Source organism: Berghia stephanieae, unplaced genomic scaffold, assembly GCF_034508935.2.
Source record: "Berghia stephanieae isolate SIO BIC M18660-M18661 unplaced genomic scaffold, UCSD_Bste_1.3 scaffold1563, whole genome shotgun sequence".
Taxonomy (NCBI): domain Eukaryota; kingdom Metazoa; phylum Mollusca; class Gastropoda; order Nudibranchia; family Aeolidiidae; genus Berghia; species Berghia stephanieae.
In genome coordinates this window covers 1-6,357 of record NW_027622583.1, presented here as the reverse complement: position 1 = coordinate 6,357, position 6,357 = coordinate 1, and the positions used below count along the sequence as shown (strand labels likewise).

The 6,357-nt window shown below is 37.6% G+C and overlaps 1 long non-coding RNA gene across 1 annotated transcript; it reads left to right on the top strand.

The window, feature by feature from the left end:
• Positions 1 to 3,261: 3,261 nt before the first annotated feature.
• On the top strand, positions 3,262 to 4,535 carry LOC144961150 (uncharacterized). Its single transcript, XR_013643067.1, has 3 exons — positions 3,262 to 3,731; positions 3,926 to 4,020; positions 4,315 to 4,535. It is a non-coding gene; the product is annotated as an uncharacterized LOC144961150 (long non-coding RNA).
• Positions 4,536 to 6,357: the final 1,822 nt, after the last annotated feature.

The window sequence follows — 6,357 nt, the reverse complement described above, 5'->3', positions numbered from 1 at the left end:
AAGCTGTCTATAAAAAATGTTCAATGAAAGTTAGTTCACAATAGACAATGCATGTCAGTTCAAAAACCAAGTAATTACATCAGAGAAGACAAGGTCTTTAAAAGGCGTAAGTAATTTATGAATTTGGTTTTGTTTCCTTAGTCTATAATACAAAAATTACCGAGTAAAGGATCGGCTTCTACTGGGAGATAATTTGGAAAGAGTTCGGGGGGGGGGGGGGGGGGTGTCTCTATAAAGAAATGTAAAGAGATTTATCTAATTCTTAAGTTACTTCACAGTAACAAAATACCTCCCCTCCCATTCCCCACTCATGTAAATTTATTCTCGGCTAGTACAAATACATATTCTTTTTCTTTTCTTTCTTATTTTCCCCCAGATATATGTGACGGCCAGGAATAAATTTACTATAGACGAACCTCAGATGGCCTTCCATTATTTAGGAGCCTATAGAAGGAAAATGACGGTGGATCCAAGTCTTATAAGATCACTCAAGACAGCCTTCCTAGAGTTTCACAGAACCTTTGCCAAGATTAAAGATAAAACTTTAACAGATAAAATGCGAGCATGGCCTGAGGACAAAGACCTCAGCACAGAACTCCCAACAAAAGACTTGTTGAAAAAACTGACGGACGATTCCACATGGGCTGACCCTCCAGAGTTCGGGACACATTAATGACTGTTCTCGCTATAGGCAGCATGTCCCGTCTTGGAGCCTTGTGAAACTTGTCTGTTGATGAGTTTAAGGCGGCTCGCAAGGCTGACCAAATCATGATCTGTATCGAGCAGAAGTAAACCAGCACAAAACATGAAGACATATGGTCCAGCGGGAATCTATTTCACACCTACCTTAAAGCCCACATTGAAAGGTAACAGTGTGATACTATTATTATTATTATTATTATTATTATTATTATTATTATTATTATTATTATTATTATTATTATTATTATTATTATTATTATTATTATTATTATTATTATTATTATTATTATTATTATTATTATTACTATTATTATTATTATTATTATTATTATTATTTATTATTACTATTATTATTTATATAATGTTAATACTTGAGGATAATCGTCAATAGAATTTGCCAACTCATGGGATTATTGATTCTTTAATTTTTATTTTTTTTTGGTTTGTGTTTTAAAACATTATTTCAGGTATTAGATAAAAGACCAGTGCAATCCAAATGGGTGTTTTGCACGTCGTCCGGCCGTCAGCTGACATCAAGCCATGCTGGAATCATTTTTAGACGAATCACCAAAATCTCGGCGACTGAAATGAGAAAAAGCGTGGCCTTTGCAGTACGTATTCAATGTTTGAAAGCGTTGTTAATATGTCTAGCATATAATTGTTTCTATCTGTTCTATCTTTATTTATGTATTATTTTTCTTTCTTACTCAGAATCCCGAGTAGACGGTTAAAAAAAAGGACAGACATGGAAAAAAAAAACAACAACATCCCACCCCCCCCCCCTAATAAAAAACCCACGAAAAATAAAACAACAAAAAAAAAAAAAATAAAAAAAAAAGCAAAAGAAACCAACACGAAGCCGAACACACAAATAGCTACTTATTCTGTTTATTTTTGATTTTTATGTGTGTTTTTTTTTCTATTCTCGTTTCAGCAAAGGGAATCACCTGAAGAACTCCATCGGCCATATCCGAAGCGATGCATCACAGTTTGCAGGTACACAGGGAGTCGTATGCGGCCAAAACTCACGACAAACTATATATAAAGGATTGCGAGCCATTGGAGCAGGTACAGTGATGTTAAAAATGTTGGGGCGAGGGTGAGGAAGAAGAGGAGGTCGGGGACGCGGGGAGGCTGCGGCGAGCGGGGTGCCCGGTGCGGAGTTGTAAACCTTAAAAGGCTGTCTAAAAAAGTTTCTATGAATGTCAGTTATCTATTCTTTTTATTCAGGACATGCTTGCAAGTGAAAGAGTTAGATTGGACGAGCCAGAACGTCAAAGCATATTATGAGACCATCGTGACGAATCGTCCAGGCTTTCACTTCTGTAAGTCCTCATTCAAGGTCACCTGTAGTTCCCGGTATTATGCAATACTATATTATGAACATGGTTTCACTCTGTAATTTCTTACATTTTTCTAGTCTTTTGAAGCAGTTTATGGATATTTTGGCTATAATAATAATAATAATAATAATAATAATATAATAATATAATAATAATAATAATAATAATAATAATATAATAATAATAATGATCATAATAATAATAATAATGATCATAATAATAATAATAATAATAATAATAATAATAATAATAATAATAATAATAATAATAATATAATAATAATAATAATAAGGTCCTGGGTACGATTCTCGCTCGGCGCATAGTTGATGTAATGAACTGACAAACCAACAGGAAACCATTGTATTGTTCAAGGGATGCAACTCAGAATATAACATAGGGTGTACAAATACCAAGGATTAATTCCCTTTACATGTTTTTATCAACAATTTGACTACTACAGTTGTGTCTTAGAAAAAAGGCTATGCACCTGTCTTTCTACATTTTTCTGGTCTTTTCTCGGAAAAAATAATGTCATAGTGTGAGCTTTTGGCGGTAATGCATTTAACATTTCTTTAATAAAAACTAATAATCACACGGCTTTAATGATTCAAATATCTATGTTTATTCTTTTGAATTAAACAGATACAAGTGTGCTATATTTCACAAAGACTTTGTCTGCAATAAACCAGAGAAGTGCCCCAATAATTGCATCAGAGAAGACAAGGTCTTAAAAGGCGTAAGTAAATTATGAGTTTGGCTTTGTTTCCTTGTCTACTAAGACAAAATTACGAGTAAAGGATCGGCTTCTACTGGGAGATAATTTGGAAAGTTCGGGTGGGGGGGGGGGGGTGGTTGTTTGGGGGGGGGGGGGGGGGGGTCTCTCTAAGGAGATGTAAATAGATTTATCTAATTCTTAAGTTACATCGGAGTAACAAAATACCTCCCCTCCCACTCCCCACTCATGTAGATTAATCCTCGGCTGGTACAAATACATTTTTTTTTCTTTTCTTTCTTATCTTCCCCCAGATATATGTGACGGCCAGGAATAAATTTACTAAGGACGAACTTCAGATGGCTTTCCATTATTTAGGAGCCTATAAAAGGAAGACAACGGTGGATCCATGTCTAATAAAATCACTCAGGACAGCCTTCCCAGAGTTTCACAGAACCTTTTGCCAAGATTAAAGATAAAACTTTAACAGATAAAATGCGAGCATGGCCTGAGGACAAAGACCTTATTTTCTAAAGGCCTATACAGTCCATTCCTTTTCTTTTATTATGACAACAAACCAACGTTGAACTGGATCTCACTCCCTGGGAACATATAGTCGGCTGTGGAAGAAAGTTTCGTCAAACAGCTCATATATATTTATATGTTGCTGGAAAATTTAAATTGAAGTTAAGTTCATTTATTTTGTTGAAATTCCAAACAAATGGTATAATAATTGTAATTCTTTGTAAATTTGCGGGGTGGTAAACGCTTTATAAAGGATGTCTAAAAAAAAAGTTTCATATGAAATGTTCAGTTCATCTATATTTTTTTTATTCCAGTACAATGCTTGCAAAGTGAAGAGTTAAGATTGGACGAGCCCAGCACGTCAAGAGTATATTTTGAGCCACCCATCGTTACCGACGTCCAGGCTTTGCCTTCTGTAGAGTCCTCAACGTCGTCACCTGTAGTTCCCGGTATGTATGCAATACTAATTATAAACATAGTGCACCTGTCTTTCTTACATTTTTCTGGTCTTTTCTCGGAAAAAATAATGTCATAGTGAGAGCTTTGGGGCGGTAATGGAGTAAACATTTCTTTCATAAAAACTAATAATCACACGGCTTTAAATGATTCAAATATCTATGTTTATTACTTTTTAATTAAACAGATAAAAGTGTGCTATAGTTCACAAAGACTTTGTGTGCAATAAACCCGGAGACGTGCCCCAATAATTACATCAGAGAAGACAAGGTCTTAAAAGGCGTAAGTAATTTATGAGTTTGGTTTTGTTTCCTTTGTCTACATAATACAAAAATTACCGAGTAAAGGATCGGCTTCTACTGGGAGATAATTTGGAAAGTTCGGGGGGGGGGGGGGGGGGTGTGTGGTTGTTTGGGGGGGGGGGGGGTCTCTCTAAGGAGATGTAAAGAGATTTATCTAATTTTTAAGTTACATCAGAGTAACAAAATACCTCCCTCCCACTCCCCACTCATGTAGATTAATTCTCTTCTAGTACAAATACATTTTCTTTTTCTTTTCTTTCTTATTTTCCCCCAGATATATGTGACGGCCAGGAATAAATTTACTAAGGACGAACTTCAGATGGCCTTCCATTATTTAGAAGCCTATAGAAGGAAGACGACGGTGGATCCAAGTCTTATAAAATCACTCAGGACAGCCTTCCCAGAGTTTCACAGAACCTTTGCCAAGATTAAAGATAAAACTTTAACAGATAAAATGCGAGCATGGCCTGAAGACAAATACCTTATTTTCTAAAAGCCTCCACAGTCCATTTCTTTTCTTTTATTATGACAACAAACCAACGTTGAACTGCATCTCATTCCCTGGGAACGTATAGTCGGCCGTGGAAGAAAGTTTCGTCAAACAGCTCATATATATTTATATATTGCCTGAGATTGCAAACAAATGGTATACACATTGTAATTTTTTAATAATAAACTTTGAATTTTATTGTAAATTCTGTCTCGTTTTCACAGAAGGAGAAGAAGAGAAGAAGAAGAAGAAAGAAGAAGAAGAAGAAGAAGAAGAAGAAGAAGAAGAAGAAGAAGACGATGAAGATGTAGCAGAAGAAGAAGAAGACGATGAAGATGTAGCAGAAGAAGAAGACGAAAGAAGAAGAAGAGAAGAAGAAGAAGAAGAAGAAGAAGAAGAAGAAGAAGAAGAAGAAGAAGAAGAAGAAGAAGGCTATGTGGTCTAGTGGTATGACACTCGCTTTCCTGGGTTCGAGCCTGGCTCGGCGCATAATTATGTCCTTGGAATAGACTGTTTACTCAAATTATCTCACCGTACTCAGGTGTAAAATGGATGCCTGACAGTTAACAGCGTTGTCCCTGTCCGAAAAATTGTAATATCGCCTAACAGGCGTCATGTCTCGTCCTACGTGCTAAGTATTGTTGTTGGACAGGGACCCCTTGTAAAGCGTTTTGAGCACGTTTAGTGGATATTGCGCTGTATGAAAGCTCATTTATTTTATTATGTTTATTAAAATAAGAAGAATAGAAAGATGGTGTCTTTCTTTCTGGTGACAGAGTCGTAGGGGGCGCATATAAAGGAAAGGAGGTGGGGGAATGTCCACGTCTTTAACGTCATGGTCGTGCGCACTTCCGCTACGTAAAGAAGGAATTGTTTCAAAAGCGACCACCATCGGACAGGGCTCGGACATTTTAGTGCAAAACAGTTTTTTTTACTCGTGGCATGGCGGATTTGATTTTCGGCAGTATAGTTCTTGAACGTGGCTTTGTCCGTTCCAATGGTGGCAGTGCCGTTGAGGGATTGCGGTATCTATTTGTAGGACGCATTTCCGCTATGGAGAGTAATAATTTTAAATATAATGAGCTCGGACGAGAGTCGCCAGAGCCGTTCCGTCGGTGCTCATTCATTTTGTTATATTTATTATAATAATAATAAGAAGAAAGAGGAATAGGAAGATGGTGTCTTTCTTTCTGGTGGCAGTGTCGTAGGGTGATATCGTTGAGGGCGCCAAATGAAGGAATGGAGGGAGCGGGGGAGGGGGGTGTCAACGTCTTTAACGTCATTAGTCGTGCGCATTTCCGCTTCGTAAAGAAGGATGGCATGCCGGATTTGATTTCCGGCAGCATAGTTCTGGAACCTGGCATTGTCCGTTCCAATGGTGGCAGTGTCGTAGAGGGATAGCGGTATCTATTTGTAGGACGTATTTCCGCTATGGAGAGTATTAATTTTAAAAGTAAAGAGCTCGGACAAAGTCGCCAGAGCCGTCCGTCGGTGCTCATTTATTTTGTTATATTTTAAAACAAAATAATAAGAGGAATAGAAAGATGGTGTCCTTCTTTCTGGTGGCAGTGTCGTAGGGTGATATCGTTGAGGGCGCCATATAAAGGAAGAGGGGAGCGGGGGAGGGGGGGGGATGTCAGTCAGCGTCTTTAACGTCATTGGTCGTGCGCATTTCCGCTTCGTAAAGAAGGATGGCATGGCGGATTTAATTTCCGGCAGTATAGTTCTCGAACGCGGGATTGTCAGTTCCAATGGTGGCAGTGTCGGAGACGGATAGCGGTATCTATTTGTAGGACGCCTTTCCGCTATGGAGAGTAATAATTTTAA